This window comes from Helianthus annuus, chromosome 10 (assembly GCF_002127325.2).
Source record: "Helianthus annuus cultivar XRQ/B chromosome 10, HanXRQr2.0-SUNRISE, whole genome shotgun sequence".
Classification (NCBI taxonomy): domain Eukaryota; kingdom Viridiplantae; phylum Streptophyta; class Magnoliopsida; order Asterales; family Asteraceae; genus Helianthus; species Helianthus annuus.
The window spans coordinates 108,968,215-108,978,903 of record NC_035442.2 but is presented as its reverse complement, the minus strand read 5'-3'; positions in this window follow the sequence as shown (position 1 = coordinate 108,978,903).

Below are 10,689 nucleotides of genomic sequence, written 5' to 3'. Positions count from 1 at the left end.
ATTTTACAGTCTATATAAAATAAAAGATTTTCACCATTCATATTTCCACGGTCTATATGGAGGTATGTTGGCTACCTGGTCGTGGGTTAAGGGAACGGTTTGGTAAGAGTCTTGCCATTGTTCAATGTATAGATCGTGCAAAGGACCTGGGTCAAATTTAGTAGGACCTCCTTCAATACCCAACGGTATTGGATGGCGAAGGTCCAAATTCTTTGATCCCCTCATAAGTTAAACTACTATTAAAACTTTAACCCGGCTACTTAGGACTGTATCCTTGCTGACTCAGACTACTTAGCCGAGGGTAACGTCACCTTCAAAAGAGGGGCCTACCACATTATACATTAATAACTTAATTAATTATCTTTCAATAATCCGACCCTTTAGGATTGTATCCTTGCTGACTCAAACTACTGGGTTGAGGGTAACGTCACCTTCAAAAGAGGGGCCTACTACAATAACTAAGATAATCTCTTTAAAAAGTGCGAAAATAATCAAAGGTTACACTACACACGAGTCGGATCCAAATGATTCATCTTGTCTATCTATTTTATTTTTATTTTTATTTTACTTTTCAGCATTTTAGTTAGTTTTATTTTTCTAGTTTAAAAATCTTTTTCTAACATTTTGATTTGATTAGACGTTGAGGATAAACCGGTACTAAAAGCTCTTGTGTCCTTGGACGACCTCGGTATCTTACCAACACTATACTACGTCCACGATGGGTGCACTTGCCCATATGTGTGTTTAGTGTTAGTGAATATCGTGTTTATAAATTTAAAACTTGGCCAAAAAGTGTAAAAAGGGCTTAAAATATATACCTAAATTATATAACACTTCACACGCATCAAGTTTTTGGCGCCGTTGCCGGGGACACAAGGATTTTAAGAAAGCTTAAAATCAACGGCCTAATCAGTTTTTCAAAACCTTTTCAAAACGCGCGCACATTTTTCTGCATTTTAGTTTAGTTTGCATTTACAGTAGTCTGAACACGGGTCGTGTTCACTGAACACGGGGCCATGCTGCATCTTTTTAATAAAACACCCAGATACAAAGTCTGAACACGGGGTCGTGCTCACTGAACACGCCCTCGTGCTCAATAAGACTAGTAACTTTAATTAAAACGCCCAGATACAGACCCTGAACACGGGCCGTGTCCACTGAACACGGGGCCGTGTCCAGCTTCTGTTTCCGTCTTTATTTTTATTTTCTGGTCCCGAGACTCTGTTGTGGTCTGCTGAGTGATTCTTATGGATCAATACTCAGGAGGCTACAACTATACCTATGAGGAGGATGATTATATGGGAGACTATTGCACTAATTGTGGAAACCCGCACTCGGTACAATATTGTAACTTATTTCAACCATCCACTTCATACAACTATTTTGAGGAGCCCAGGTATGAGCCATCGACTTCATACACATCCTATGAAGACCAAAGGTATGAACCTTCTCCCTTATACTCATATTTTGATGAACCAAGGTACGAGCCTTCATACTCATACTTTGAGGAATCAAGATATGAGCCACCACCTTCATACTCTTATTATGAGGAGCCATGGCATGAACAACCCACCTCATATGAGTACTATGAAGAATAAAATTATGACCCTTATCCATCATATACTTACAATGAAGAACAATGGTATGAACCATCTACTTCATATGAGTACTATAAGGAACCAAGGATCGAACAACCGGATTCAAGCTTTGAGGATCCCGATCCTTACTCTATCACTCACATAGCCGATAGGATAATAGAAAAACTTAAAACTATTGAGCGATACATAAAAGAATCTCGCGCAAGGGAAGAGGAGTCCCGCGCAAGAGAAGAATTAAATAAAGAAACGATAGTTGAGGAGTCAAAAATGGAAGAACAAATAAGTGAAAAACCGACACATGAGTTAAACAACGAAAGGGGTGAGGACGATAGCGTTAAAATTCAAGAATAGTCTAATTTTGAAGAAATTAATCTCTTGTCACCCTCTTTTGAAAATCATTGTTTAGTACCAACTCATGCTAAGTTTTTAAAAGAGTTAAACACTAACACTAAAATTGACGAAACGGTAAGCATTAGGTTAACTAATGATCAAACTTCACTAATAAAAGAAGACCTGTTTGAAATCAACACTACACCGGTTCCATGTTTTTTTCAAAATTCCTTCATTAGTAATATCACGATTGATAAAGATCTTTGTGTTAACATAATGCCTAATTACATTTTCGAAAAAATAAGTATTAGTGATTTTTCTCCACTTCAAATACCCATTTTTCTATCCAATCGGAAAGTAATAAAATCAATCGGTGTAGTTGAGGATGTCTTGATCCAAACAAATCAAATGGTAATCCCAACAGACTTCGTCATCCTTGATGTCGCTCCTCTAGTGTTGGGACGACCTTTTGTAAAAACACACGAAGCTTTGAAAAACCAGAAGTATAATAATCTATCTATTCAATTAGGGGCATTTAAAAAAAAGTGTCGATCTTGAGCGATCAATGAAATATCCAATCGGCAATGACGACCCCCTAATTGAAGATGAGCCAGAACCACCCGATAAGGAGGGTTTAGCCAAGGACCCTTATAAACGTGGCGCACCACGAAGGCATTCCGCGGAACTATCCTTAGTTTTAGTTTAGATTAACTTTTGTGTTTTCTAGTTTAGTTTTACTTTTTAGGAATAAAACACACTCGAAATGGTGGAGGTTACTAAGGGAAGCTTGAACCCACACCCCATGCACAAAAATAGAGCCTCCCGACAATTTTTCTTCATTACAGCAAGTTCAGCACGGGGTCGTGCTCACCCAACACGCCCCGTGCCCAAGGTTCTGTAGAAAATGCCCAGTTCAGGTAACTGGACACGGGGCCGTGCTCACTGAACACGCCCCTGTGCCCAGCCTTCTGTTTACTTTTGGTACTGGCAGTCTGGACATGGGGCCGTGCTCAGCCAACACCACCCCGTGTTCAGCTACCCAGTAACATAAAATCTTGTTTTTAACCCACTTTTACACATTTTAATCAACCGAAAAACTTATTTTTGGGACACCTTGAGGACAATGTGTAATTTAAGTGTGGGGGATGCTAAAACCTTGAATTTTGCAAGTCCTAATTACAAGCCTTACACAAAAATCTATTGGAATCGCTAAACACCCCAATTTTTTTTCAAAAACTTTTCATTTTCTTACTTGTCTTGGTTTAATTTGGGAATAACAAGTTCTAAAAAGGTTATATTTTTACAAATTTACAACCAATAGCGTCGTGATAAAAAGAACCAACATATGAAAATTATGAAATGGCATGACAAGCTTAGTTAAAATTTGATTATATATACTTGATCACATAAAAACCCATTCCCACAAAAGTGAGTTTTGAGCCTTTATTGAGCATACAAATACATATCTTTACACTAAATGCTCATTTTTCGTTTCTTGTGTGAATAGCAGCTTGGTTCTTACGACTCTAGAACTTGCCACAGCAATGCATTCCCGGTCCTTACCAACTTAAATCCGAGTAAGTAAATGATGGAGGCATTAGGACTAACCCTTTTTTCTTTCTACACCATTAGTTTTCATTTTTTTTACCACCAACCCAAAATCCCCCTAGTTAACCTCTTTGAGCCTAAACCTTTTCATTTCCTAACCCAAAACAATCACCCTTTTTACCCACCTAAACCTTTTTATTTTAACCATTTCTTTTAGTAACAAAGCTCGGTTTTTCTTATGACTTAAAAAAAAATCTTGATGATGAAACCAAATAAACAAACAAGTTCATCAAAAAAATTACTTTGTTTGGAAGAAATGGTTCATCAAAATAAAAATAAAAAGTCTTTAAAAAACCGACGCTTTTTACGCTTTTCGCCCTTTCACTAACCACTAACCCAACCACCCACCTTTAGCCCAAGCCTAACCCTTCACCCAAAAGTCCTCTTGATATTTACAAAGATATATAGTTAAAAAGCAGGAGGATTGATTGCTTGGCAAGCTTATGGTAGGAGTAAGTTCCATGCCGCTCTCGAGTGATTCACTAAAAAAATACACCTTCGGCCGAGTGTTGAGTGATCTCCCGTGAGGTATGTGAACTTGTATATAAATGGAATTTTAAAAAGGCATGTTATGCCCTAATCAGTAATTTATCTTATGAAACGTTTTTAATAAATCATGACGAATAGGATTGTAAATAGATAAAAATAAAACTTAATAAAGAATCTTGGAAATCCCAACACTCCATGACAAGTTCAAAAAAAACCTTCTCTTCTACCCATTCCATTTGGGAGTGAAAAAGCCACATTATAAAGAGTTTTGCTTAAGGACAAGCAAAGATTCAAGTGTGGGGATATTTGATGTGCACAAAATGCAACATATAAATTACATCAATTGTGGCATAAAACTAACCCTTTTTTAGTACTAATGTTGGAAAAAGTGTGCTTTTGTCTTCCTTTTGTATTTTCAGGATTAAATGAGCTCAAATGAACAAAAGAAGCAAAAAGGCAGCTAAATCTAACATAAACACAAGAAAAGGAACAAAACGTGGCATGCCCGACCTCTTGACAGCATCTTCCCAAGCAAAACAAGAAGACAGAAGCCTGAACGCGCCCCGTGCTGAGTGAGCACGGGGGCGTGCCCAAGTGTCAGCAGAAAAGACAAAGTGGTAGAAGCTTCTATTGCTCACCACGGGGCCGTGCTCAGCGGACACGGGGGCATGGTCAACTATTGCAGACGCATTTAATGAAATTGCGAATTGAAATTAATGAAGAGAGAGAGTCGGATGGACACGGGGTCGTGTCCAGTGGACACGGGGCCGTGCCCAAGCTTCTGTTCAGCCTATAAATAGGAGTGCTTGGAGCTCTTGCAACTCATCCCTTGGCACACCACCTCTCTCACATTTCATCCACCACCCACCACCATCACAACACCATCATCCACCACCATCATCCACCACCATCATCCATTGTCCATCATAGAGTGTGTGAGTCGTCTTGGGATCCAAGATTGATCGTAACTCGTAAGAGTTCTTGACAAACAAAGGCCATGTTTGCCTAAGTCTCTTACATTACTTGGTGAAGACAAGTGTTTAGTGTAATACTTTTTATTTTTAATCTTTTGCACTTTTTAATTGGTTTTGTATTAATGACTTTAATTACTAGTTTCTTATGTTGAAGGTGATTCTTCCTTATCGTTTGTCCGTGGTGTCTTGGCATTATTTTACTGTCTATATAAAATAAAAGATTTTCACCATTCATATCTTCACGGTCTATATGGAGGTATGTTGGCTACCTGGTCGGGGGTTAAGGGAACGGTTTGATAAGAGTCTTGCCATTGTTCAGTGTATAGATCCTGCAAAGGACCTAGGTCAAATTTAGTAGGACCTCCTTCAATACTCAACGGTATTGGATGGCGGGGGTCCAAACTCTTTGATCCCCTCATAAGTTAAACTACTATTAAAACTTTAACCCGGCTACTTAGGATTGTATCCTTGCTGACTCAGACTACTTAGCCGAGGGTAACGTCACCTTCAACAGAGGGGCCTACCACATTATGCATTAATAACTTAATTAATTATCTTTCAATAATCCGACCCTTTAGGATTGTATCTTTGCTAACTCAAACTACTGGGTTGAGGGTAACGTCACCTTCAAAAGAGGGGCCTACTACAATAACTAAGATAATCTCTTAAACAAGTGCAAAAGTGCGAAAATAATAAAAGGTTACACTACACACGAGTCGGATCCAAGTGATTCATCTTGTCTATCTTTTTTATTTTTATTTTACTTTTCAGCATTTTAGTTAGTTTTATTTTTCTAGTTTAAAAATCTTTTTCTAACATTTTGATTTGATTAGACTTTGAGGATAAACCGGTACTAAAAGCTCTTGTGTCCTTGGACGACCACAGTATCTTACCAACACTATACTACGTCTACGATGGGTGCACTTGCCCATATGTGTGTTTAGTGTTAGTGAATATCGTGTTTATAAATTTAAAACTTGGCTAAAATGTGTAAAAAGGGCTTAAAATATATACCTAAAATATATAACACTTCACACGCATCAAAAGTCATGAACTGGAGTTGCAGAAGCAGAACAAGATGAGTAGTTCTTCGCATCAACAGAATGTTGGTCTGTATTACAAAGGAAATTTACCTTCGGTGAAAGCTGGTGAATCACCACAGACAACATTCAGTGGTGAGAGGACAAAAGAGCCACAGAAAAGCTCATCAAGTTATGATCCGGGTTACCATTTATCGTCTTCAAATGCTAGTTCTGAAGAAGCAGAGGAGATATTGTGCAACATTGCTCTCAAGTTGAAAAACTCTCCGTCAATGAGCATCAATGCTGCTAAACAGCAAATGAGCTTTCTTGCATCAGTTCCGGAATCGTATGAAGGTCTTGTAGCTGGTAAAATTGGAAACTCAGAGTTAACCAAAGAAGACTACGACCAGATTGATCCGGAAGAAATGGAACTCATTGATATTCGCTGGTGTTTGGCAAGTTGCATTCGCAGAGCTCAGAGATACATGGAGATTACCGGGAAAAAATCAATTGGTGGACCATCAACAAAACTTGTATTTGACAAATCTAAAGTAACCTGCTTCAAATGTAAGCAAAAAGGTCATTTCAAGAGAGAGTGCAACAATTCTGCAGTTGGTGGGATGAACATTCGTTCAATGACGATTACTATCAAAAGGCAATCTACCACCGAAGCAAAGAAGAGCCGAAAATGATTGAAGATAAACCCAGAGGGAAATCTAGAGCTTGTGCTGTAATTCACGATGATGAAGGATATGATTGGAGTCAGATTCTTCCGGAAGAAGATCGTGTTGTAACAGCTCATGGAAGAAAAACATCAAAAAGTCAACATTATGTTCTTGTTGCTGAAATTAAAGAGGAAAACAAAGAAGAAAAAGGCACAGCTGAAGTCAAAGAGAAAACCAAAGAAGAAATTCTGCGTGAGAAAACATGCCGAGAAAGAAACATTGCTTTGAACAGAATGAATGAGATGCAAGAAGAGTATGAGAGTGCTGTCATCAATAAGAGATGGGATAAGAAAAGAGAATGCTACTTCAACAGAGAAGGTGAACATGTCGTTCCGAAGGAAGACATAATTTTTGAAGATGTTCTTCTCATAATTCCTTCATCGGCTGAATACTATAGAAATGTGCAAAAAGATGACACGTATGCAAAAAGACATGAAAAGGAAATAAAATATGCCATGACATCGTGTTTGAGGAAGAGAGATGAAGAGAGAGTGAAGAAGAATGTTGAAGAAATGGTGAACAGTTTGAAGAAAGTTGCTGAAGAGGTTAAAACTGAAGCTATTGAAGTTGAGGTTGTGAAAGGTGAAGCTGTGAAAGTGGAGTATGTGAAGACTGAAGAAAAAGATAAGGTAGAAGAAGTTGAGAAAGCTGATACTGAAGAACAGCAGGTTGTAGAAGATGAGAAGAAAATTGAAAGTTTGATTGAAGAGAAGAATGAGATTTTGAAGGATGCTAGTGATGCTGGTGATGAGATTGGTGCTGGTAAAGGAAAGCAGAAAGATGCTGATCAGACAGATGTAGCAGAAAACACCGAAGTGCCAATCACTGAGGTAAATTCTGATTCTGAAATCTTAAAATCAATTGAACAGTGCAAGAAATGCATGGAACCATGCAGTGCTTGTACTGAAAAAGATGAGAAGTTCAGAACAAGAGATCTTGAATTCACAAAAATCGAAAAAGTTTTCAAAGAAAAATGCAAAGAAATGTTTGAAAACGAAAAAGTTTTAAAAGAAAATAATGAAACACTTTTAGAAAAATATAAAAAAGTAGAAAAAGAAAATGAGATTTTGAAAGAAAATGTTTTGAAAAAGACAGAAGAATGTAATCAAAAAGAAAATGTTTGCCAAGAAATGAAGAAAGAATATGATTCAATGAAATTGGCATATCACATTACAAAAGAATCATATGAAAAGGTGAAGGGTGAAATGAAGTTTGTTCAATCAAGATTGAATTACTGTTCGGAAACATCAAAGGAATTAAAACGAATGTATGAAATTAAACAAGGTGTTGTAAATTCATATATTGAAGATGTTGCTAAGCTAAAACGACAAATTGCTGATTTAGAACAGGATAACAACAAATTAAAAAGTTACCATGCATCGTCATATGTGCTTGAACGTATTTTCAACATAAAACCGGATGGAAAAGATTCTGAGCAAAACAAGAAAGGTATTGGCTCAGAGTATCATCAAGTTCCACCACCGGAAAAGTTTGTCTTTTATGATGATGAAAAGGTCGAAAAAGCTTTCAACTTGGTAGATCAATTGCCAGACAACACTGACATAACCTATTCCAAATCTGATGATTCTAGTGATTCAGAGGTGGTAGGTAAGGTCGTTGAAAGTGTGTTGAAAGAAGAGTCAGTTGAAAAAGGTAAATCGGAATCACAGGATGAAAATGAAGGTAATTTTCATGATGAATATCTAAAAAACACAAAATCCGAGAAAAATTTGAATGAAGATTCAAAAGGATTGGTTTATTCCATGATTGGATTGGACAAATTATTCTTAGATGTTGTTTTCCCGATTCAGAATGTGATTTTAGAAAGGATTGATAAAGTTTTTAAAATGGTTGAAATTGAAAAATCTGAAATTTCAGAGTTTGCTGGAAAAGGTCACAAAACTTTTTATAACAAACCTGGTTTCAAGAAGAAAAACATGAAGGTTGAGTTGCGTTATAAGAAGAAACAAAGTTGGAAAAGAAATGAGGTTCCAAATTTTCAGGAAAAACTGAATTTTGTTCATGGAACAACTTCAGAAGAAGAGAAAGAACTAAAATTTAGACGACAGTCTAATGACGAGTTTTTATCTCAAAAGAAAAAGCAACAACCACAGGTTAATGATGTTTCCAAGAGAACATGTTTCAAATGTGATCAAATTGGACATCTTGCACGGAAGTGTCCAAATCTGAAACCTGTTGATGTTGAGTCGAAAAAGAAGATTGAAAATGTTGAGAAACAAAAGTCTGAGAATGTGAAACAAAGGTCAACCAGATTTGATTCGAAACAAACTTGGAGGTACAATACAAACAAGTTTGCTTCAAATCAAAATTGGAAATCAAACCAGAACAGGTTTGATTCAAAACAGACCTGGAATTCTCACACACCAGATTAAGAACAACACAAAGTTGGAAAACATCAGCAGATATGATAAAATCCCAACAGTTTTGGAAACCAAAAGTTGTTGTTCAAAATCAGAATGCTCAAAAAGACTCACATTTTTATATAAGAGGTGCTCCAAAAGGTCAAACTTGGTCAGTTAAGAAACCAATGATTCCGAAAGTTGATGAAAAAGTTGAAGTTCAAATTGAAAAAATCTTTGTTAAGAATGACAAAGATTTTCCGAAATTAAATGATGCATATTGTGTTGAAATGCCTAAGGTCAAACAGACCTGGGCTAAATTGTTCAAGTAATTGAATATTTTGAATGTGCAGGTGCTCAACAAAACCAAAGATTGTGAGAATGGAAGTTGGAGCAGCCTGGCACAACGAGAGGAGGAGAAGGCTGCTTGCTGAACCTTTTGTTGGTTGAAACAGGGAGTTTATTTGTTTTCTGTATATAAATAAACAATATTTCAAAAACCCTAAAAATTGAAAAAATTAAAAAAAAACAACAAAAATATGTTTTCATTTTGTTAAAAACTTGAAAAATCAAAAAATATTATTTGAATATGCCGAAATCCTCACGGCGGAACAAACATGATTTCTTTCACAAGATTGAAAAACGGTTTTCAAACTGTCGAAAATCAATGGGTTGTAAATCATGGGGGTACTTTATGTTATATTTTATGTAAATCAGTACACATTAGCAGAAAATGGATGGCGAGACAAAGCTATCAGTATTGGTTGTCAAAATTTTCTTTAAATGGTTTTGCATTTTAGGGGGAGAAAAATTGTCAGAAAATCCGAAAACATTAGAAAATTTGAAAAAGCCAAAAACATGATAAAATTCAAAATTTGAGTTTTTGTGTAAAAAGAGGATATGATAGTACATCAGTAGACAATCACAGTACGCTAAAGAAATGCAAAGTTAAATTGTGATAAACGGTCTCACTGATGATGTGCCAGTAGGTTTTTGCACATTTAGTAGATTGTGACGAGATATAAACCTAAATTTCAAACTTGCTTATTTCGTGGGGAACAAATCTTGGATATATAGGTAACCCCTGAAATCTTGTTTGAAAGGTCCCTTTTTCTGAGATACTAGGTCTTTATACTCAGTGATATCTGGGGTATTATCCCGGGACTTCTGATTTTGCGGAAGCAATGGCCTAGTCCCCGTATAATACTTTCTGCTTGCTTGAAATATAGCATCGCCCTCAGCATAAAAAAAATGATGAAACATTGAAAAAATGTTAATCATGTGTTGTTGAAGAAAAGATTCTCTAAAGGGAACACACCTAAAGTCGAACCGTCATCTCTCTGCTGAACGGAAGTTCTGACCTGAGCTCTCACGGTTGCGCATCTAACCCTTTACAGATATCATCTAGGTATACTCACCTGTAAGACTGAATACTGGGATCTGGATACGGGAGTATATTCAAGAGGTGGGACACATGAATGAGTTTAAGTTTTTAAAAACATTAATCCATTTCTCGAATCAGTTGAACTTTGTGTGAAAATTTAAATGGACAAGTATACTGACAATCTAAGTGAATCGTTTAG